The following is a 23,668-nucleotide window of genomic DNA, read 5'->3' as shown; positions in this document are numbered from 1 at the left end:
TCTCGTGAATTTACCAGACTGGTCACGGCTCTGACAGATCCTCTCCGGATCCTGACCGAGCTCCGCCATTTGGTTATGCCTGATATAGGCCTTGCACATTGGCCTGTATGAGGACAGATCTGTTTAATGCACTTTCTTAGTAAGCTGGGCGTCATTCCTCCCAAAATATCTCATCTGATGGGTTTAGTGTGTCATTCCAGAGAGGTGTGGCAGCACAGTGAGACCAGTCAGCCAGGTCTATTCTGAAACGTGCCACCAAGTGTCATGTGGCTGGAGGTGACTGCTCTTGCGTGCCCTTGTGACTGGAAAAAGCTCAAGACTAAATGTACCATTGTGATGTGCAGTTATTTTCATATTCTGGCCATGCCAGGTCCGTAGGATTACAGTATTTTTTTTTACAGTTTAAAATAAACCATATGCATGGGTGAGGTGGTTGTTATGTGCCACAGGAAGAAACAAACTGGGACAAAATTGGAAAATAGTATGAGGGTTGTTGAGCTGACCACATTCCAACATAATCTGAAATTAGGCAGACATTAACACAACAACTCTCCCCAAAATCGTCCCAAAGTCTGTGGTTCGTCACACATGGGCCCGTTTAGCGAAGAGCGGGTTTGGCCACAACTTCTTTCCTCAGACCAAACTGAACCCGAGGCGTCACAGAAAAACAAAGCTAACGTGGTAAACACCTGCAGCAGAATGAGGAGAGGAACTGCCGCTGTCCAGATTACGTCTCCAGATAAGGTGACATCTGTGACACAACCAATCACAGCCTTCTAAGTCTTGGTGGAAAACCAATGAGTGGAACAATATGGAGTGGCCCACACTGTTGCCTTTGTTAGCCATCAGTTGCTGCACTCTCTTCTGCCAGAGTCAAACAGAGAAAGACGTCTGGCGGGAAGAGAGAATGTCTTCACACCTGAGACCCACATGCAGTTGTGGACAAATATCTGTTACCCAGTAATAAATGTCCTGCTGGAGTATTCTCTTTGTATATCTATTTCAGATTCCCAGAAATGGTATTGCAAAAAAGTTAAACATCAGTGTGAAGAGAAACTATGTGTTTGAAGAGGAGAAAAGGTGGAGGTTTTATAGAAAAGGTGGAGAATAAATCAATATTTACACAATAATGGCTTTTGTGTCAACCTGACAAGGCCAAGGCATTTAATAAAGAAATTAATTCACCAGAAGAACCTGGGACATAGCAACAATTACAACATTTTTCACCCGGCTCCATTCATATATTTATTTCCCATCATGTGTGCTAATTTAATCAAATATATTTTGTCAAAGGATGTAATCCAGTAGTGCAAATCTCAGACAGTCTGATTGTGTTTTGCAATACCACAATTCATTATGCGAGTCCAATGATTTTTTTTTTCACTCATGTTAGCGAGTGTGCATTATCTTCTCTTGTGAGCGTGCAGAACCGGGAAGGCAGGCTTCCCATAGTGAGCGGCCGCACAGCCGGAGCATTTAGGAATGTCCGGGAACTGGGGCATCCTTCGTTACCGCAGCGACTTTCATCTCCTTCAGCCCCTCCAATCGATTTGTACAGGTTTGCCACATTCAAGGGCTTAATTACAGATTTGACCCGATCTGAGGGCATTTCGCTTATGGTCCAGCCCGCTGAATGGAAGAAGTGGGGTCGCAGTGCTGTGCTGAACATGACGCAGTCCGAGCATGATCGATCCGAACTGAGGCAGTGATGTCCATCTGCCTCACCTCTGTCGATGCACTGGTGAACAAAATCCAAGGGGGACTGCATACGCAACTAAAGAGATACTAGAGATAGTAGCCCAAGCGGCCTGTTCATCTCTTTTAATCTCTTTTTGCTCGCTTAGGGCCATATTTTCAGTGCTACTACAGACAAAGTGTGGGTCTTGTTCCCTAATGTCAGCTCAACCACGTTATCAGGATGTACATTACTACATCGATACAATACATTGATAACAAACAACACTAATGTATACATTTTGTCCATGTTAATCCAGACACATGAGAAGTAACCACCCGGACCCAAAAACGTCACCGCACAAAAGTGATCAAAGGAGGTGCCGCGTCTTCCCAGTTCTGTCGCTGTGTTGAGGTTAGGCAAACACAAAGATTTACTCCTCTCATCCCAGAACAAACACTGAAGTGCGGGCAGGCAGCTGCACCTCCGGGACGCTGCTTTAATCGGGCTCTGAACATTGGTTAATATTTCATGACCTCTGCCAGCCATATCCCTCCTGAGCGGGCCATATGCTCCCCGGTGCAGCAACACTCACCACTGCCGCCATGCAATGTCCACCTCCGGCTATGTGAAGAGGCCGTGCTGACTCAGACTTCATCATAATCCATTCGTGAAGGCAGGCTGCTGTTCAGGTTAACTGCAGGTGAGCCGGGAGGATGAGGCAGGCGGCCTTGCAGCTTATTTCAAGGGAAAAAAACGACCATCTTCTTATTAAGACAGTCTCAGCCTTCGAAATCTAAAATCTACTGATTTAAGAAGAGGCTAAACCCCTTATAATCCCATAATTTTTCTGTATTACAGGGATTACATTATAATAATAGTTATTAATAAAAATACCACAAAAAAAAACTATTTTCCAGTTTGGTTTCCTCAGTATAGCATTCCTGACATAATCAAATTACTTTGGAGTCCCCAATTGATAAAAAGCCACCACTGCTTGGACTCACTGGATGACTTTAATCATAAAAGAGTGCACATTAGTGTCATTAAACAGCTCATAATCTTTGGGTTTCTGTGTCACAGACTCGACAGAGTAAACAGCAACAGCACCGCCTTTATTAAGAGTGTCCATCACTTAGAATGACTGTGGAGACTCTGGAACGGTTCACAACGCTATGAAGGTAGGAGGAATCAGGCGAGTCAGTAGGACAGGAGGTCTGTGTGAAATCCCAAAAACCCATCCCTTATTCCCAACCACTAACTGCACCTTGCTACCACCTTCCTTTTAATTCTGTCAGGATTGGTGGTGGGTGCCTACTGGGTGACAAGCTCTGTTAGGAACCAGGTGAGCACAAAAGCCTCAGCAAAATGTAACAAAATGTCTTAATCTTCAATCTATTTTTCATTATAATTTAAATGCAATCAACATACACACTGAAAGTTCACTGGTCATGGTGAAATAATAATTCAATAACTAATATAGTTTTTGATGTATTTTATTAAGCTTGCTGGATTTGAGGCAAAGAGGGACCACTGCAGGACCTGAAGGGATACCTAGTCTTAAAAATGCAGCTACATTTTAATGAGCTATCTGGGACAGTGCTGTCATTTCCACTGTATTTCTCATAGCAAGTGCTGTATTTTCTGACCCAGTCCTTGGGGTCCATGGGGACCATGTTTTATCCAAGCTGAGGTTCCAATAATTGAGGGCCCTTTTCAGGGGATCTGAGGCCCATTTTTAAACTGCACTCTTTTAACCTATGTGACGCGCCATGCTGATTGGACAACCACTTCCCACTTTGCACTGGTGAAACAGCATAAATGGACATGGACACGGCCATAAATTTTTGTGTTTTCTGCTTTCCGCTGTGTGCCAGAATGTCAAAATAGACCATTGAGTATGATTTTCATTACATGGCTAAAGCATATGTGACTGTACAATAAAACAATAATGATAATAGACAATTTTATGTGGTTCTGTCCACAGCGACAGCAAACATTAACCATCAGACCATAAACATGATTCGTGCTGTCTGTTTTCCAGCAGCATGTCAGAGGGGGGTGTACCATCACCCAACTGCTGTCAACAGTGAAGAATATCATCAGCAATGGAAAAGACACAACACTGGTAAACCCTCCCGGCGGTCTTGCGGTTAGTTTGCTACACGTCCAGCAAGGATACCATTGCATCATGGCTTTTGCAACTTGTTTGCTCACTAAAGGCATGTATGGAATATATATTGGGGGTGAGAGAAAAATAATGGCAGATTTGTAGATGAAGCTGAGTTTCCCCAACAGACAATGAGAAGCCTAAAATTAGGTTGTCATGGACCGTGAAGAAAGCAGAGCAAACAGGAAATGTGGTGGAAAACGCGACTGTACCTGCCTCTCCTACTGACCCACATGACTGCAGAGCAATGAAACAATGAAATCGATTTCACAATCAGACAGGAAAAACAACGACAACATCTAGTCTAATGATGCTCTGGATAATGCACCCTTGACAGGCTACACATAGGCCATAAAATTAATTCGTTAATCTCTCTTCATCAACAGGACAGGCGAGATGACATAAGTTACTACGCTGTCTAGTAGTAGCATGGAACAGTTTCAATCCAACCGGCCAGCATTCACATTGCATCATGTGCCTCTATGGAAATCTTCCAAGATTTCAACCCCTACCAACAGAATCATAATTTTCGATTAAGCTGCTAGACATTATATTCGTGATCATAATAATTTATTTTGTATGCTTTGTATTTCATAAGTGCCATACATAGTGCATTGGGGACATTCACTAATGTCATATTCATTCATTCATCAGTCTCAAAAGAAACTGCTAATAATCTATCTACATGTTTGGTTTGCAAGTTGGCATGGTCAAAAAATCGATTTTGACTGAAGGTGGTTTGTTATTTATTATTTATTTATTACATTATTTACTTATATGCTGTAATAAAAATAATAGGGTTCATCTGAGCTGTCAATCATCACTATTACCTCAAATTCTAACCCTAACCCTTTGATTAAAAATTTACATGTTACACTTCCCATACACTACAACAGTTCTTACCTTATGCTTCACCTTGATTTACAATGTTTTATATGTTAACCTGTACAACCAAAAGCAATGAAGATTGTTTAAACACTTTTTTGAGTTGGCCTTTTGTTGGTATTTGACTTTTCCACTTAGCATCACTCCGTTCTTCCCTCCATTTTCCTACCAGTGAGCTCTATTAATAACAACAACACTCTTATTGTTTTGGATGGAGAGCACAACCAAAGATCTCCATATCACAGGATAATCCCTTTCCCAGAAGCTCCGGTTTCTCATTTGGCTTTCCGAAACTTGTCATGCGTCTCCATAACCCTGCTGATTTTAAACAACCGTGCGCCGCTAACAGGGGCTTTGAGTACCATTATAGGTCATAGAGGATTCTGCTTCCGTGACTAAAGGAGACCAAGGTGAACATATGTAAAGCAGTTGCCGTATCAGAACAGACTGAAGCCAGCATGGAGCTTTTTGGCAAAAGTGTCAAAAGAAGCTCCAACAAGCCCATTTCCTCTCTCCTCCCCACATCATTCCCTTTATACTGCTGTTCCAAGAGGACAGGAAATACCTCCGGAGTGAAATATGCTTCCCAAGGGCAAGTTTAATGCAAGGAGTGAAGTAGTATGGGAGAGAGGAAGTTCAGAGAGGGGCAATGCCCAAAAGAGACAAAAAAGCGGGAAAATATAACTGTTGGGGGCAGAAAACACACAAGATTAGATTCTGCAGTCTGTCATAGCAGAACATGGTCGGGTATAACATTGCTTAACATTGTCTTATGATGTTAATAACTATCCAAAAATGATCATTGAAGAGAAATGACAGCTGAAACAAAAACCATTTCTGATTCATAAACAAAGAAATGTTATATAATTCATATTAGCCAATCTTGGACCAATCCCTGAACAAAATAGAACTTCTTTTTAGGCTGTTTTCTTGTGGTATGCATGTTTTTTTTGGGACATTGGCCCAAGTGTTAAAATGAGCACAGGTCTTCCTTTCCCTCATTGAGGTTTGTAGGTTCACTCCAAGCCTACCCCAGCATCTGGGAAAAGTGTCTTGGATGGTTCCTAATGGAGTGCCAGGCCTGTGCGGTCAGCAGTTTACCTCTCACAACCCACTTCAGAAGATTGGCACTGGGTGGAGTAGGTACCAAGGCTCCAGGGAGTGGCCCAGCACAAGCCCTTAGAACCACACACAGCACTGCACAACTTAATGTTTGACATGTTGGGTCTCTCTGTCATTTCTCTTATACTTGGTAATGCTATTACAAGAATGGAAAAATTTGCTACCAGGTTTTACCCCAATGAAAGTTCTTGTTTGATAAATAAAAAAACTGGTGTTTTAGTAGTGGGTAGTTGTGGGTTTTAATCATCCAGAGCAAGGAAGTATAAAAAAAATTACACACCAAAAAAAAAAACAAGTAGTTCTGTTTTGCTATGTGCTGTGTGCACATAGATCATGTGTAAGACAACGCTTTCTTGCTAGTTAAACATATATTTTGACTGCACTGTATTGCTAAATCAAAGCTGTTAAATTAGCCCCTTAAAATATACATTTTGTGAAAAATAAATGAACAATATTAAGCCTATATTTTCAGTAGCATCTGTGGGCAGAGCTCTTGATCAGTAATCAGTAATCCATCCCTGCTTGTATCTCACCTATTGAGATACTGTAGCCACAGCAAGAAAGATCCGTAGGTGGCATTTATAGTACTCCAAATTAATTGATTAGTAGCCATTGAATAAAGGACACTTATTCAAAACAATTGGATATTAAATAAATGATAGAATGTGAATACAAAATAGAACACAAAAAATATAGCTTACTTAAGCTTCTTGCCAGTATGGGAAACACAAAACACATTCGCAGGTGTAGCGAATCTACTGGATCTGTATTTTTTGGCCAAGACCAAAGACCCTCCCCCTTTCCCTATCTCTGATTGGCCTCCAATTGCACCTCTTAGATATACTGTCAGATCACTGGACGAACCTGAGCTTTAGCTATTCATTTTCGCAGTCATGACAGTACGCTGGAAATACCGGCATTATTCCTGAACGCTATCAGCCCTGATTGTGCAAGCATTAACACACAACTTCCGGCCAGCTCTTTTCAAACACCTCATGGAGTACGTGCGCTTACCCAAACTCCTGTCAGGATGGAAAAGGGCTGTCTGCGGTAGATAACCTGGCATCTTTGTAGCATGGATGCCCGCTACTTGAGGGCTTTTGCAGTGGACCCTCACCCACCACACTCCCCTTACTTCCTGTCTGCTCCAATAACCAGCATAGGTCCCCCGTCTGCTATAAAAGGAGCATGTCACTGCTGGAGTTCGGGGACGCATTTGCAGGCATGCTGGGAGCAAGGGGACAAGTCGTCGCACAGGGAGCAGACATAGGACGCGCTGGGGAGGAGGACCGGAAGCGTTTGGTCGGGGAGAGGGAGGCCGGAGGTAAGTTGGGACGGGAGTGGAATCGTGGACGCGGCGCAGCGCGGCATGGAGGGAACTAGGGCTTCGTGGGGGGTAGCGGGGAGATCGTCTTCTTACAAGGGTCAGGCAAACTCAGTGTCAGTGGCAGGCGAAGGTCGTGGTGTCGAGGTGGAATCCGTCAGGAGATCTTCGTAATAAAGGGGGCAGGCAAGGCTCGTGGTCAGGGACAGGCAAGGGTCGTGGTCGTGGATTCTAGTCAGCTGGGCGTGGGAAAACAAGGCTAGCGTCTCTGGGGAATAGATTCAACTCAAAGAGCGCTCTCGTGTCCGCTTCCGGGTCGCCGTCTCTCTGTCTGGTCTGGTGCTCTCTGGTGGGCTGGAGGTGTATTGGCTGTGACAGAGCAGTATAGGGAAGCACTACAGGGATGGGACCTGAACAGCCCAGAGGAAGCTCCATGCACGTGTCAACTTTACTTTGAATATTTTCGATTGCTCTTTCACTACAGCAATGTTTGCCTGAGTGACTTTTCAGCAGAAGTGGTTCGCAAACAAAGAGCTTGTTTCATTACCTCCCCAGAGATGCTTCAGAGAATTAAGAATGAAACAAACAAATATCTGATCTCCATTCTACTCTCATGGGAGTGCTGGGGAACACAAAACCAACGAATGACAAATGCACATAAAGCAGAAAATTGCTGTTCAATTCGAAATAAGCGGCCCTTGTCATGCTGAACAGGAAATTGGAGGCTATTTCTGCCCATGTGACCCCAGCTTAAATGGAGCGGGGGGGAGAGATGAGAAGCAGAAAGTGCGACTTTGTGAATTTGTGGGTGCTGTTATGGGTGTGGGGGTAAAAAAAAAACATTCTCTGTGAAAAGGGCCTTTGAGTAGGTCTTATGTTCTTCTCCCACCCTTCCTCCTCTCATCAAAAACTACATACTGACAGATAAACGAAAAAGACAGTGAGGAACACCAGGGCAAAACAGACAAGTCATTAAAGAGATTGAAAAGAATACAGCCACATAGAACAAGACAAATATGACAGCTGATAAACACATAGAAAAAAACCTACTTGGGGAAAAGTAATCGTCTAAAAGAGCTGAGGCCAGAAATTATTTCAATATAAAATTGGATTCAATAGAAAATATTACCTATAAGTCAAACAACATCTATTTATTTGTTATTGTGGTCACTGGAAGTAAGTGAGGTTATTTCACCTTTAAGTACATTACAGTTAAGCTTAAACGGAACACTTAAACAACAAAATGTAACTCCAAGTCAATCACGCTTCTGTGAAATAAAACTTAGGAAGCAACACTGGTTGAAGATCAATTTCACATGCTGTTGAACAAATGGAATAGACTACAGGTGGAAATTATAGGTTATTAGCAAGACGTCCCCATTAAAGGCGTGGTTCTTCAAGCGGGGACCACAGACCACTTCTCAGTTCCTATGATTTATGGCTGATGTTTTGGTCACTTTTGAATGCTGGTGGTCTACAACCCACACAAGTGGCTCAGGTAGTGCATCTCATCCAGGATGTACATCAATGCTGCAAGAAGGTTTGCTGTGTCTGTCAGTGTAGTGACAGACACAGTAGAGCATGGTGGCAATACCAGGAGACAGGCCAGCACATCAGGAGACCTTTGTGCAAGGAGGAACAGGAGGAGCACCGCCAGAGCCCTGCAAAATGACCTCCAGCAGGCCACAAATGTGCTTGTGTCTGCTCAAACAGTCAGAAACAGACACCATGAGGGTGGTATGAGGGCCAGACGTCTACCGGTGGGGGTTGTGCTTACAGCCCAAAACTGTGCAGCACGTTTGGAATTTGCCAGAGAACAACAAGATTGGCAAATTTGCCACTTTCATCTTCACAGATGAAAGCAGGTTCACACTGAGCACACGTGACAGACGTGCCAGAGTCTGGAGAACAGTCTACTGCCTGCAACATCCTCCATGACAGGTTTGGCAGTGGGTCAGTAATGGTGTGGGGTGGCATTTCTTTGTGAGACCATATGCTGGTGCGGTTGGCACGGGGTTCCTCCTAATACAAGACTATGCTGGACCTCATGTGGCTGGAGTGTGTCAGTAGTTCCTGCAAGGTGAAGGCATTGACAATATGTACTGGCCCGCCTGTTCTCCAGAAATGAATGCAGAAATGAGCTCCAGCCACCAACGCCACGTTGCCCTGAGGACCATCAGGAGCAGCCTGTAGTGTGTTTTGTGATTTTGCTGTCAACACATTCAACTATGTAAAGAACAAAGTATTTAATTCATTCAGATTTAGGATGTCTTGTTTTTGTGATCCCTTTATTTTTAAGCAGTGTATTTTGTGATTTCATTTAGCCAATATACATTCATAATTGAAGTGAAATATAATTTGTACTACAATTAATTAACCTTTGAATTATTATGGCACAGTTTGCAGCCAAAGTTCTGATTGGCTTAGTGGAATCCTTAAAATATCCGAAAATCAGAATATTAAATAGAAAAAGTGATTTTAGTTTTTCACATCACCAGTGTACTACATCAATGAGAAACAGGAATGAGAAACAACGCATAACCTAAATGGTTGTGTTGGGTGCTACTGTTTAATTAAGCACAGACAAAAATTCCTTTATCTTAACAGTATCTGCAGGTCAAAGAAAAATGCAGCCTGTGTTTATTCAGGGACGTCACTGTCCAAAATGACACATATGTTCCAATATCATTACATTTTCCATTAGAGATGAAACACACCCATACGCACATTACACTTCACCGCTACTGCAAGGCTTTGTCGGGCCTCTATGGACCTATCAAACGTTTCATAATCTGGCATAAATATCAACACAGCAGAGACAGGCCGATCTGGGAAGCTCGCAGATGGGACAGTTCAGCAGTAGCTGAATCACTGGCGTACCTCGTCAACGATGACACGGAACCGGGCCGCGAAACGCCGGGGTGGGAGGCTGTGTACTTCTCACGGGATGGGCCGGTCGCGAGGCGCGGGCGTCATCGCTGGGACAGGGCGTGTCCGTTTTACAGGGACCCGGGAAATTTCGCAGCTTTTTTCTTGTTTTTTTTTTTTACAAGGTCGTTTGGGACGCGGCATAAACAGCGCGGCCCAATTACACCCTGCCAAGCTAATGAACTCCCCGCTCCAAAACATGTGGGCAGCATACGATCGACACTTCTGTCTTCCGCCCTTCGGCAAGGCGGGGCACTTTTGCCTGAATGACTGTACGCAGTAAATCAACATGCTGCAACAGAATTCCCTGGTGCCAATGGGCTTTTAATGAGATTCGCAAGATGTAAACACAGCGAAGGATTTCTGTCCAAGCACCGTTGCCGAGGGCCAAGGGGTCTGCGCCTCGTCTGCCGCAAGAAAACCGGCGACGGTTCCTTTTTTTTCATCTCGCCAGATATAACAAGACACAGGATGTATACACAGCTCCACGCGTTACAAACGACTTCCTGCTCGGCACGACCCCATAAGCCCAGCACTGGTCCCTCAGGCTCCGGCTGGAATATCGCTTACATGCCGACACACAACGATACAAGCCGCAGTCAAATGTTCATCACGGCCCTAACAACGTCCTGATGGCTTCTTTAAATATTTAGCTGCTTTGTGACTCAAAAGCCGCAGGCTCATCAAAATAAAAAAAGGAGGAGACAAATAAGCCTGCGAGGAAATCCAGAAGCGCGTTACCGCAGCACAAAATTACAAACCCAAGTGTTTTCGTAAGCCTCAATAAGGTCGTGCTACCTTATTTCCCCTGGTTCCTGGGCTTTAAGGCTACGAGCGTGGCCAAACTCTCGTAGTTTGGTAATGGCCTCTTCTGAAAGGGAGCTGTAGGTGGCTCGCAGGAAAGGATACTAAAACCCTGTTGCCATGGCGATTGTGAGAGACTCAGTCTCCATGGCAACAAATAACAGCATTAGTGGCCCTTCATAGAAAGAATGGGAGAAGGTATGGGGGGGCTGATAATAACTGTGTGTGTGTGTGTGTGTGTGTGTGTGTGTGTGTGTGTGTGGGCACATCGGACCAGGCCTCCTGGTCACCATATGCTTTTCGGACAGCTCCGGCTTTGGCACTCTATGCCCTGAGGGCTGACACTGTCCACAGATGAATCTGTAGCTCCACTGTGCTCCCTGCATCCCAGACCGGGAATACTGTGGGCAGAAAATGCAGGAAAACCTGCCCCGCTCACCCATCTGGTCCTGCCACTCAAGAAGTCAGCGTTTCAGTCATGCACAACAGAGGCAGAGAACATCGCTGCGGACTGTGACACGTGTAACGTTTATGGATCCCATGTGAGCCTGCTTAAAATGGTAAAAGAGGCAGAATAAAGTGACCTGTCACATAGAGGAATCCGGTAGGAGTGGCGAAAGTTCGCTTATTGAAACATGTTGAAAACATTAAACATCGACGGATTCGGTTAGTCTTTTGTGATACGATTCTCCTTTGGGAACAAAAGAAGCAGATCTACTAATGCTGAAATCAGATTAACAGATTACCCAGGCCCTGTTACTTATAACGTCTTTTAATAAACTTTACAGAGAGTTTTCTATTTCTGTTCACAGAATGCACACCCTGACTATGCCTGCCATATCAGCTAATGAAATACCAAGCATGTGGAATGAATTAAGGTTTAAAATAAAAATATTTCTCTCAGTCCATGCAGTCTATACCTTTATGGAGGGTCAAAACATTTCCACTTTTTCACTCAGGAACCCTGAGTATGGTGGGTTGTTGCCTGGAAGATGGGCCTTAGATCGACTGTGGGCGCAGGGTTGCGGTGGCCTCCAGTGTTGTTTTAGAATGGAATCAAAATTAAATGTAAAGAAACTTGCATCCATCTTTTAATGCAGACAATACATCTGATAGAACAGTTCTTAGTAGACACGAACACTTCATTTAGGTCCATAAGGTTTCGTGCGATGTATTTTTTTCCTATTCTTTTGTAGCTGTTTCAGTTTTAAGATCGAAAAACATTCATTTAATTTATCCATTTACCCTCTAAGATAGCACAGTCAGTATTTTTAGCTAAAGCAAAACCACAGCACCCTCCAGTTCAGTAATCAGATTCCCAATCTAAAAGAAGCAACATAAAAAAAGGAAAGCATAAAAAACTGGAGAATGTTCAAGTTTATTTTCATACCATGAATGGAAAGACTTAAGAATAAACGGTTATCACCGAATCATCTCCCATCGTTCCCACTCTGTCAAGTTAACTCCACCAAGCAACATTCAGACCCAGCCAAGACCCACACACACAACATGCCGGTTCCCACGTTACCACTGCGGCGCGACATCTTAAGTGATTCTGTCACATTCTATGTACGTTGAGACATTGAGTCAGGAAGGCGACAGCCTGCAGATGCTGCTGCTGTTGCTGCCCCTTCATCAGCAGATAGGAATGTACAGAATCTGTGTGGAAAATCTCCTTAATCCCTTTGTACTATTCCCCATCTCGGCTATAGAACTTTTCCAGATTCCAGTCTCGGGAGTACAGACTGGTGGTGGTGTTGGGCAGCGAACACACATGCTCACAGGCTTATAGTAACGTACAGAGACGCCATCGCAGCTGCCGTTGGCTCCGCGGCAGGTCGCCATGGACACCAACCAAAAGCTTGAGCCAAGATAAGTCTCTGGAGGCTGGAGATGGGGGAGGGAAGACACAAAAATTCTATACACACACGCTCTGTATACGTCTGATCTTGCGGCCGCATCGCATTTTCCAAGGCTGTACCCAGCATGCACTGTCAGCAGCGGATAAAAATAGGACGTAGCACCAAAACAAGCGTTCCTTTCTCAACAACGTGTTTCCCCCCCGAGCTGGTCAGCCACATGTGAAGACCGTCCTCATGAATCCATTCACACTGTTGCATCAAGTAGTGGCCACACAACCCCTGGAGGACTTATAGGGGCCGACAGCAATGCCGCTCTGATGGAAGAGGAATTCGTGCGGCACAACCTGATCTTGGTGGTGTTGTTTTTTCACAAACTGTTTAGTTCTTAATCCCGACATTTCCCTTTGGAAATGCTGGCATTAGCTGGCATTTAATCGAATACAAATGTAATGTAATCCCGCTAAATTTAATAACGAACACATCTGGGATTTCTTGAGGAACCTTCATAAATTATTAGTCCTATTTGTAGGACGGTAATTCCTTCATCGGATCGAGTCCAAAAGAGGAGTGGCGAGAAGGTCCGAAACAGGTCTCCTGCAGTCGTGGGAGACAGGGGTCCATAAACAGAGCACAGAAGGTGGGGGGTGGCTTTAGTTTAGCAGATGGCCTGAGATCATGGTTGAGAGGGACAATAAAGGGGTTCATGAAATGCCATTAATGCTACACTCTGCATTAGTAAATCATGCCTCTGCTGTATGTGGCTCAGTCGTTTGGGGGACAGGTCTCGTCAGCGCTGGATTGCCGTAAATCTTGCATTGTCTTTAAGATAAACGGGCACCCATTGTTCCAAAAAGAGAACAACGAGCACGCATCTGTAATAAAGCACACAATTTGATTTTTTTTTTCTTTTTCTGCCACATAATGCACCTACTTGTCCTGGCCTTGGATTTTTTTTTTTTTTACAGCTGCACACACAGAGCAGGAAATGAGATGAATTGCAATGCAGTTGAGCCTGACCAATCTTATTATGAAAGAAAGGTAGCGTGGGCGGGAAAAGAGGGATGAGGGAGGAGCGCCGAAAGAGCGAGGCTAATTGTGAATGGCGCTGCATGCCCACCTCTACCCCCGCAAAGGGGACGAAGCCCAGTCATCGAGAGCAGAGCCCCTCCGCCACCTCATTATACCCAACGGCCCTGCGGCCCCGGCACGGGGGGGACAATGTGCTCCACTTTACAGGGAGGCAAACAGACAGCCGCGCCGACGGCTCTGGGCTGGCGTGCATGAAGTCACAGCGCAGGGCCGAAGCAGCGATTACGGAGCCACCATCTCGACCCTGCAGGCCTGTGAGAAATATCGCACCGACTTCATGCGGTTCAGGAAGCGAGAAAAGCCGGCGAGACGTTTCCGAATGAGGCTGCTTTCTCATCGGGTCCAACAGCCGTTCTATTTTCTGTGCAAACTGAAGGTCACGACCCCTCCAGGTCATTCTAGAGGTTGCCTAGTAATTGAGCTTTCTGTCAAAAAAACACAGCTACATACATTCAACAGAACAACATGTCCCCACTTCATCCTAAAGAAGGACTGGTCTGCATGCCCACCAGAACAAAACAGAGCCCTCGTCTCTCCAAATACGGGATCGCTATCTGAAGTGAAGTGATGGTCACTTGTGATACACAGCAGCACAGCACATGGTGCACACAGTGAAATGTGTCCTCTGCTTTTAACCATCACCCTTGGTGAGCAGTGGGCTGCCATGACAGGCGCCTGGGGAGCAGTGTGTGGGGACGGTGCTTTGCTCAGTGCTCACCTCAGTGCCACTTTGGCGGCCTAGACAGAAACCTCAGACGAAATGAAATTACCGTACATGCCAGCATTCCGAAAGGAAAGCACTGGCTGTGGTGCAATAATGGTGGAAGGGAAGTGTATCTAAACTCCGGGTCCTTTATTCCATCTGATGGAAATGCGGTTACTGTCCATCTGTGGTTTATAAGCCTCCCATGATGCCATTCATCAGTTGCTAGTAAACGTCATTGTGTGTCTGCACCATATAGGAGAATGTAAGTAAACACAGACTGAAACGGCAGAGTATCCACCGCCCAAAAATACAAGACGCCCAAGACGGTGGAATTTTGAGGCTGTTCTGAATATATGCCTGACAAAATAACATCGATGCGTCACCCAAAACACATGCTGGGATGGGATGTTAGCGTACCATAATTGTGAAATGAATCCTACTAGCAAACATATGCAATGGCAATTTGCAGGGTTCTTACACGTTTTTACGCAAGAATTTCCATGACTTTTCAATTACTCTAAGGCAAATTTTCATGACCATAGGTTCACTGAAATACCGGTTCAAATGCGAAAAATTTACCAGGAACTTGTGAAACTTAACTTATGACAACCCAAAAAAAGCGGCTGCAGAGGTGCTGGAATATGGCAACAATGCACGCAGCACCACGTGACGTGGTTCACTACGTAAAGCCAGCAAAGAAGCTACAAACCTGAGCTAGTTTTAAATGTTGTGGTTTTTTAGAAAAACTACATATGTACTTCATGTTAGATATTCAGATTTCCATAACTTTATATGTTTGCTCCAAAACTTTTCAAGGCCTGGAAAATTCTCTTTTCAAATTCCATGACTTTTCCAGGTTTTTAATGACCGTAGGAACCCTGAATATATATTGTTGGGTGGTTGTAGCCTAGTGGGTAACTACATGTTACTACATGTAAGTTTGCTCTGGTTAGGCCTGTCTACTTAATGCTGTAAATGTTACTATATGCCACAATTTACATTGCGTTTCATACTAGGGTCAAGGCTGTCAGTTCGATTCCTGGCTTGGAACCTGCTCTTTCCTCTGCTTTCCTCCTACCATCCAAAGGCATGAACCTTAAGTGAGTAGGTGACTCTAGATTGACTGTAGGTGTGAGTCTGTGAGTGAATGGTGTGTGTGTGTGTGTGTGTGTGTGTGTATGCCCTCTGGTGGGGTGGTGCCTTGCCCTTGGCCTTTTTTTTTTGTGCAGTGTAAGTGTAGATTTGTCTGAATACTTTTTGAACAAGTGGGTTTTCAACTGCTTCTTAAAGGTGGTAGTAGTCTCGGCTAGTCGAATGGAGCAGGGCAAGTTGTCCCACCAGCCAGGGACCAGCCTCCTCATTAGTATTTAAAGCTACAGACACCGAAACAGGGCGTCCTGGGAAAATCTCATTGGGTTACTGGATAAAAGTGATGTAATTGTGCACCACGGCTGAATTTCGTAAAGAGACTTAAGGTAGAGTATTAGGGAACCACTAACATCTACATAAAAAAAAAACATGTTAGGGGACCTTCATGGAGAATGAGTCAGTGTGCTTCATACTACAGATGCATGGATTGTTACCGTTTATTTAAAAAGTGTGCATAGCAAAAGTTCAGCTAAATTCTCGGTTGTATATAGACATACAAACCGTGTCAACAGGGTAGGTGCCTAATAAAATATAATATTACTTTCAATGTAAAGGCCATAGAGATTAAATGTAACGTAGATCATTTGTGTGGATGAGCTCAGTTCATGACCGAGGGTGCTGGCCCTCCTGCCTTCCCTGCCCCAAAACCACCATGACTCATGCCTCGGAACCCCCCCGTTGCATCCACGGAGCGCAGAACATGCATTATCTCATCATTACAACAGAGCGAGGCTTGAAGAAGCCCTCTTTTTTTTGGCTAAAATGAAGAGCAGCCTGTTGCCCAGTCTTCCCCGCAGCCTGGTGAGAGTTTGGTGGCTCCACTCCCGGGCCTGGGTGCCGTCCCGGGGAGAAGCAGGAGGTCTGGAGACCTACCAGCAGATCACATCTGGGGAGGAGGCAGGACAAAGAAACGTGGCACATGCAAACAAGTACAGACCCTTCTGTAATGTTGGAAGTGAACAAATCAAGGCACAAATCAAACCAAAATGCTCCACTTACATGCTCGAGCGCAGCAACACACATTCATTTTCCGACCCACAAACATGCTTAGCACGTGTGGAGACAGTGTGTGTCCTTGCAGATCGGAATGTGTTGAAAATTGGAGGTTAGAGAGTTCATCATGCTCAATTAAGCAGTTTACGGCTTCAGCTGGCCTTTAAAAAGAAACAGTAAAATATGAAATCATGTTTCGATGCCAGACGCTGACAGCCATTTTGTGCATTTGTAACACCGCACACAGCAGGGAATAAGTGATCCTATTCCCCATGAAAAAGAAACAGACAATGGTCACGACTCGCGGATAAAACAGCCCCCTCCCTACCTGCGACGCGCTGGAGAGCCTGCCGCCCCCGTTCCACGGAGAAAAGCAATCTCGCGGGCCCGCCGGCTCGGCAATGACACACGCTCGGCCCACGCCGGTCCTCCTACGCGTGGACCTACCACTGCAGCGCGCCCACGCCGCTGCCCCCACGCACCCCTGCCACCAGCATCGGTGTAGGGCGCGTCGCTGTCACGCGCTCATCCCCCCCCGAAATCCTCCGGCTGCATCTGGGTGCAGTGCAACGGTCTGGAGTCGAACTGCCGCCACCGATGCTGCAAGAATATTCGTTTATTTCCGAACCGCACCGCTGGAATACATGTGTGATCTGGGTGTGTGTGCTGACACTGTCAAGAAGGCCGGATGTGTGGTACCCCACCTTGAATCCCGTGCCCAGGTTTAAACTAGCAGCGGGGAACACTTTAGTTTTAATCGCACACTCACACAACATGTGAGTCGAGTATGGAGCAGTTTTACATCCGCTCCATAATCACACAATTTTTAGGTAAATAAACACGTTTATAATGGAAGACATTTAAGAAAAAATGTAATGGATTTCATAGGGCCCTATGTATGTACATTTTTGAACAGTTGTTTAAGGCCTGACCTCCTCATCTTCTTGGTTACTATGGCGAGTATAGCTGTATCTGTCCAGCATGGCCGCTTGGTTTTATGATTCATCTTAACGCAGCTGCTGTAGGACATACTTCATTATGCATATCATTTTACATAAAATGTGACCTCACACTTTTACCCACACTTCTTTTAAATATGCATTACAGCAAGAATTAATTGTGAGTAATTTATGTAAAATTAATCAACTGACAGTCCTAATATGTACATGTTATCATGAATCTGATACACCATATCAGTGATACAGGCAAAAGAATGTTTCCAAGTAAAAAACATAACTATAGATAATGCAATAGGGCCTAAAAAAATATGCAATTTTTCTTCAGCTTATTTCATGAGCCCTACTATCCTTTACGTTTCTTAGTGCACCGGGATATATTGCTCCCCAATGAACATAAAACAGCAATATCTGTGGCTATTTGGCAATAACTTTTTCCAAATATCAGAGCAGCGTGCACTTCCCCACAGAGACCCGGCCTGAACTAATATTTCCTAAGAAAACGGCTCATAAAACTACGGCCTCGGTTGAACGGAAAACTGCTCATTCTGGGCAGAAGGAAGGTCACGCACCGGGCCATCAAACAGGATGCGGGTCTGGGAGGGTGACGGCCTACTTGGCCCGGGGGCTTTTGCTTTGAGCCGTCCCTGCATTTTTCCACATGGGCAGAGCCCTGAAGAGGATCTTTTGTGTTCATCTCGGTCTTCATTACCCCACAATTCCTCTGAAGCCGTTACCATGGCAGGGGTTGCCGTGGTGAGCGAGAACTAGGTTTTGGACCACTACTATTTGCCCCCCCCCCCCCCCCACACACACACACACACACACACACACACACAAACACGCACATACATACACAGAGTGGCGTGAGTAGCATCAGCCTATAGCGTGCATGGTGGCCGTCTCAGACAAGAACGCAGTTTGGATGTTTGTGTCACTCAGGTCTTTAGAACCCTGTCCTCTGCGCCACGTTGTATTTCTGGTTCTCACTCACATAACAGTAGCAAACTGAGCAAACGTTTATTTTCTAATGTTTACCTGGAAGGACTGGAATTTTAATCCTCGTTATGGGAATGGCTGCTGGTATAACCGCAGACAAAACAAAACACAAATAACTTTCCAAGCAAAGGTTGCAATCTAAAAGCAGGTCTACTTTATTAGAGGGAGATGCAGGAAATGCGACGGTTGTGCTAGTAGCCTAGTGGGTAACAATCCTGCCCATGAACCAGACATCCACAAACCCCACTTACCCCAAACCCCACTGTGTCCCTGAGCAAGACACTTAACCCTGAGTGTCTCCAGGGAGACTGTCCCTGTCGCTACTGATTGTAAGGTGCTCTAGAAAAGGGCGTCTGATAAATGCCTTAAATGTAAATATAAAACACATTAATTAATGGTAATCTATTTGCCTTCCTGGCCTACAAGAACGTAAGATCATTAGACAAGAGTGGTGCCTTTTATCCCTGAGAGTGATGAGAGTGAACAGGGCAGAGAAAAGGCCAGCAGGGGCTCATCAGAAATCCTAATGTCCACTTGTCCAGAAGGTGTGGGATTAGGACCTACATGGAATAAGGGCTGAACAGAAGCTTGGTGCTCCAAACACACACACACACACACACACACACACTATCAGAATGAACAACCGACTCTGCCTGTTGTAATGATCGCTGAGCCTGTTGCTGTCGTGATTAGGAAGGGACACGCAGGAAGTCTGGATTAGGACACGTCACTCGGACAGGTTATGTAAACCTGCACTGCTCGCCACAGACTGCTGCCATTATCTAACCTGGGGGTGGGACAGAGAGAGAGAGAGAGAGCGGTCATCCACACCCAAGTGCCGTGATCTCTACCTCCCTGGAGGACAGACATCTGTACTCACACACACACACACACACACACACACACACACACACTCTTAAGTAACAGATGGCCAACTCTCCCTCAATTACCGGCGTTGCTGACCAAAGCATGGCTAGCACCTAGATACTCAGGCAAGGAGCAGTGACAGGTCACATGGGGAGAAGATTAATGGAAGAGGGAATATGGCGAGCATCGGGGTCTGAAGACTATACGGAGGAGTTCAACTATCACTAGGATCATTATAAAACATGAATATAGCGGACATAAAAATAACATTTACATCAATATGTGAGCCATCAGTGTAAGAAATGTGATCCTTTTAATGTTTCTTCTTCTTGTTCTTATTTTTTTGGCCCTGAACTCAATGTTTTTGTCATTTAAACACATAGACACACATACACAAGCTGGACATGTCATTTTCTAGGTAGCGCAATGGTCTCAGTAAGACACTGAGCTTGACCTCAGCACCTAAACCTGCCCCGCGGCTGCTTATACGCGAAGGCTGCGGTTCGTCACCGGACCAGCACACTGTCTTGCCAATATTCCCCTCACATGGTCAATGTGTGTCATGGGCTGGCACGATGAAGCCATCCCTTGATGGGTTCTCTGTCCGTGTTGCACCAGGCGTAAGGGGACACCTCGTGTCAGATCAGACCCTGCAGACATCTAAACCAATCCTGCTTAGGGATTGTAATCGAGTCTAATCAGGGTCTCCGTCTTTGATGTGGGACAGATTATTTCCACATAAAACCACACACATAGATGCATTTAGGTTCAGTATGTGCCGTGGTCAAAATTTGGGGTCTAGACAAAAGAGGGAAGCAAATTAGATGCTGCCAATTACAGCCCTATTTTCAAAATGCAAAAAGAGATGTTGCGGGTGGGGCTAGCTCACCTGAACAGTTTTTATCATGGTTTACATAAATTAATTTAAAAAAAGCAAAGAATTAATCGCTTGCTAACTATCTGTACTTTGAAGAAGAGAAACTAACTACTGCAAAATTTTACAGCCAAAACTAATTAACATTCATTATTGGGTTCCTCAACAAGAAACTTCCAACAACAACTGATTGGTGAACTAGTGAATCGAAAAATAATAAGACTGGCTAAACGTGTGTGTGTGTGGCAAATGTTTGGACACACCTTCTCATCCAATGTGTTTTCTTTATTTTCCACATGTGTTCATTCGTAGTTTTGATGCCTTCAGTGAGAATCTACCAACGTAAATGGTCATGAAAATAAAGAAAACACATTGAATGAGAAGGTGTGTCCAAACTTTTGGCCCGTACTGTATATCTATATATTCAGGTTCTCTTAAATTACTAACACGGCAGCTTATTTAATCATCTCATCACATTATAAACGGTTGGCAATAAAACTAAACTGGTGGCTGCTGTCAGAGCCAACGTAAGGCGTAATCTGTATTTTCTTATGCGAAAAGAAAAAGTTACACAACAGCATTTCAAGTAAAAAAATATATATAAATAAATAAAAAAACATTCCCAGGCCAGTGGTAAGAGAAATTGGTTTTCTATGCCAAGTTGGCATAGCGTTAACGAAGCCCTACGTAAAGCCTCGGTGGGCGTGCAGGAAGCGGCGTGATTTCAGCCGCGCTCGGCGAACACTGAGGTCATTGTGCTCGGCCCTCCAGCTCCTCCATGCAACTGTGCAAGGCCGCACCCCTGATGCGGGCCCCCAACGCCAGACCCTCACACGTCCAGAGCAGCTACTTCTTCGCTCCCGTTCTGCTCTTTGTTCCATTTCCATTGTAATTAAAGTGCATTCACTTGGAACTGTAGTCACCCTGGCGAAAAACGATATTTCCAGCAGAAAAGGCACCGAGCAGTCCCGTTTTCACGCCGAACGAGCGGCCTCTGATTTAACTTTTCTGCTGATCACGCCCGTTCGGAGGCGTATGGGCTGACTGACCTCTGCTGAGCTTCGCTTGCCTCCTGTGATTACAGTAAACCCAGTCGGTGCCTCCGGTAAACAATCCCGCCGGGCCCTTCACAACTGCTGAGGCCTTTAAACATTTCTGTAAGACTTGTCGTTGCCCCGGGCCATGACCAATTAGCCTAGTGGGTAACACCAGAAGACCCAGGTTCAAACCCCACTTACTACCATTGTGTCCCTGAGCAAGCCCACTTAACCCTGAATGTCTCCAGGGGGGGACTGTCCCTGTAACTACTGATTGTATGTCGCTCTGGATAAGGGCGTCTGGTAAATGCAGTATATGTAAATGTGAATGCAATTAACCAATCGGACAACAAGGAAATGTACCCAAAAGAGGGCGGGGTGTTGTGGATGAATGTCTGGCGGGAAACAATTCCAAGAGCCCATCAAAGCCAGACCTGCCAAGTCCCAGCAAGGCCACTGATGGCGTCTAGGGCGGCTAGGATGTCCACACAGACTATGGACGCACCTGCACCCCAGCAGTGTTCACAACAAACGGAAATCAATGGCTACATCAGGACCTCGCGCTAACCTGTTCAGATGCTGGCGTGCATGACTTGACCCCCTTCATCCCGCAGCACGGTGGGCTTTTACAGACACTGCTGGCTCCACCTGGCCATCCAGCAAAATGGACGTCTGCTTCGGAATTCACACACATACACAGAGAAAAGAGACGTCTTCCCGTCTTCCACCGTCCCACAATCGCACCTTTCTCTGTGTGAAACGTCAACGTGTCCCTCAAGTGCGACGGGATCCCCCTCGGAAGTGTTAGGAAATGAAAATTCTTTTTGGAAAGGCTTTAATGACTCAGCAATAAAACCTGATTTAAATTTCCCACATCGTTCCAGGGGGGTGCGCTTTATTTTTCATTTCTTTTTTTTCTGTGACTGTTCAACAGTTAGAAACAGACACATGAGAAATAAAGGCCGTGATATTTTGATATTTGAAAGAGTGCGTCGACATTTTCTCCCCACAGCCACCAAAACCAGCTGCAAGTTCCGCCGCGAGAACGACGTGGAAGTTGCCAAAAAAAAAAACCCGTTTCGAGTGCGTCGTGACCGGCCGCGGCGTCTATGTCCTCGGGACGCAGAGAACAAAAGACGCGGAGATTAAAACAGCGTCAGGCCGGCGCAGGAGAAGCGGCCAGGTGACTCTGCTCGCTTTTCAGCACCATCCGCGCTGGACCTGAGGCGCCCGGCGCCGCGCTGCTGCTGCCGCCGCCTCGTCCGCGCCGGCCGAAAAGTCGGGGAACGACGTCGAAAATAGACGCTAACAGTTTAAGAAAAAGAAGGAAAGAAAGAAAGAAGAAAAAGAAAACCGAAATTGGTGTTTTGCGCATTCAAGACGCGGGACGCGGGCGGGTCGCTTTCAAGCGGTCGGTAACCTGTTCGTGTCCGGGGGAGCGAGAGGACGAACAATGCGCCCTTTCTTCCGAACCGTGCGGCGGATTAGTACGGAAAACCGTCAATTCCCGCGCCCGTCGTCCGAAGCAGGGGTGGGGTAACAATGAATTGACCTGTCTTGCCGCTGTAATGTGGCTGCGGCGTAAACGAAGGGACGGAGTCCTTACCTGCACGGCGCAACCTGCCCACTGCAGACCACCTCATGCGGCGCAATGACAAGCTGAACGATCCTGGGATGAAGTAGCTCCGCCCCCCGGGTCCAATCTACCGTAAGTAACCGATGAGATGCGCCAATGTAGTTTTTTTTTTCACGAAAAGAAAGAGAGAAAGAAAAAAAGAAATAATCCAATGTAAGTCTTTAGACACTAGACACTAGGTTAGACACTAGAACAATAGTGTTTCATAAGAGTTCAAGTAGTTACACATTCATAATGCGTGTAAATTTAATTGCCCAAGGTTAAAACGATAATTACAGCCTTTGTAGATAATGCAGTAATGAACTATAGATATTTATAAGTTTGGACACACCTTCTCATTCTCATGTGTTTTTTATTTTATTTTCCATGACCATTTACATTTACACAACCTCTTGAGAGAATGCCAAGAGTGCACAAAGCATTAATCAGAGCAAAGGGTGGCTATTTTGAAGAAACTAGAATAATAAACCTGTTTTCAGTTATTTCACCTTTTTTTGTTAAGTACATAACTCCACATGTTCAAGTTCAAGTAAACTTTATTGTCATCTCTTCTATATATTGTACAGATATACAGAGAGACGAGAAGACGTGG

General features: G+C 45.2%; 1 protein-coding gene across 18 annotated transcripts in view; it reads right to left on the bottom strand.

The window, feature by feature from the left end:
- The window catches only part of map2 (microtubule-associated protein 2), a 76,560-nt gene extending 53,448 nt beyond the window's left edge, over positions 1-23,112 (bottom strand). For 17 of the 18 annotated variants that reach the window (XM_028992081.1, XM_028992080.1, XM_028992090.1 and 14 more), the window contains exon 1: positions 23,047-23,112. The gene's annotated coding sequence lies outside the window, so the exon portion shown is untranslated. Of the gene's footprint in view, positions 1-2,270; positions 2,392-23,046 lie in introns of those variants that run through there. The other variant, XM_028992084.1, reaches the window with a different exon arrangement.
- Positions 23,113-23,668: the final 556 nt, after the last annotated feature.

Source organism: Denticeps clupeoides, chromosome 9 (genome assembly GCF_900700375.1).
Source record: "Denticeps clupeoides chromosome 9, fDenClu1.1, whole genome shotgun sequence".
Lineage (NCBI taxonomy): Eukaryota > Metazoa > Chordata > Actinopteri > Clupeiformes > Denticipitidae > Denticeps > Denticeps clupeoides.
Note: the sequence above shows the minus strand (reverse complement) of the source record. Positions and strands in the feature narration are given on the sequence as shown.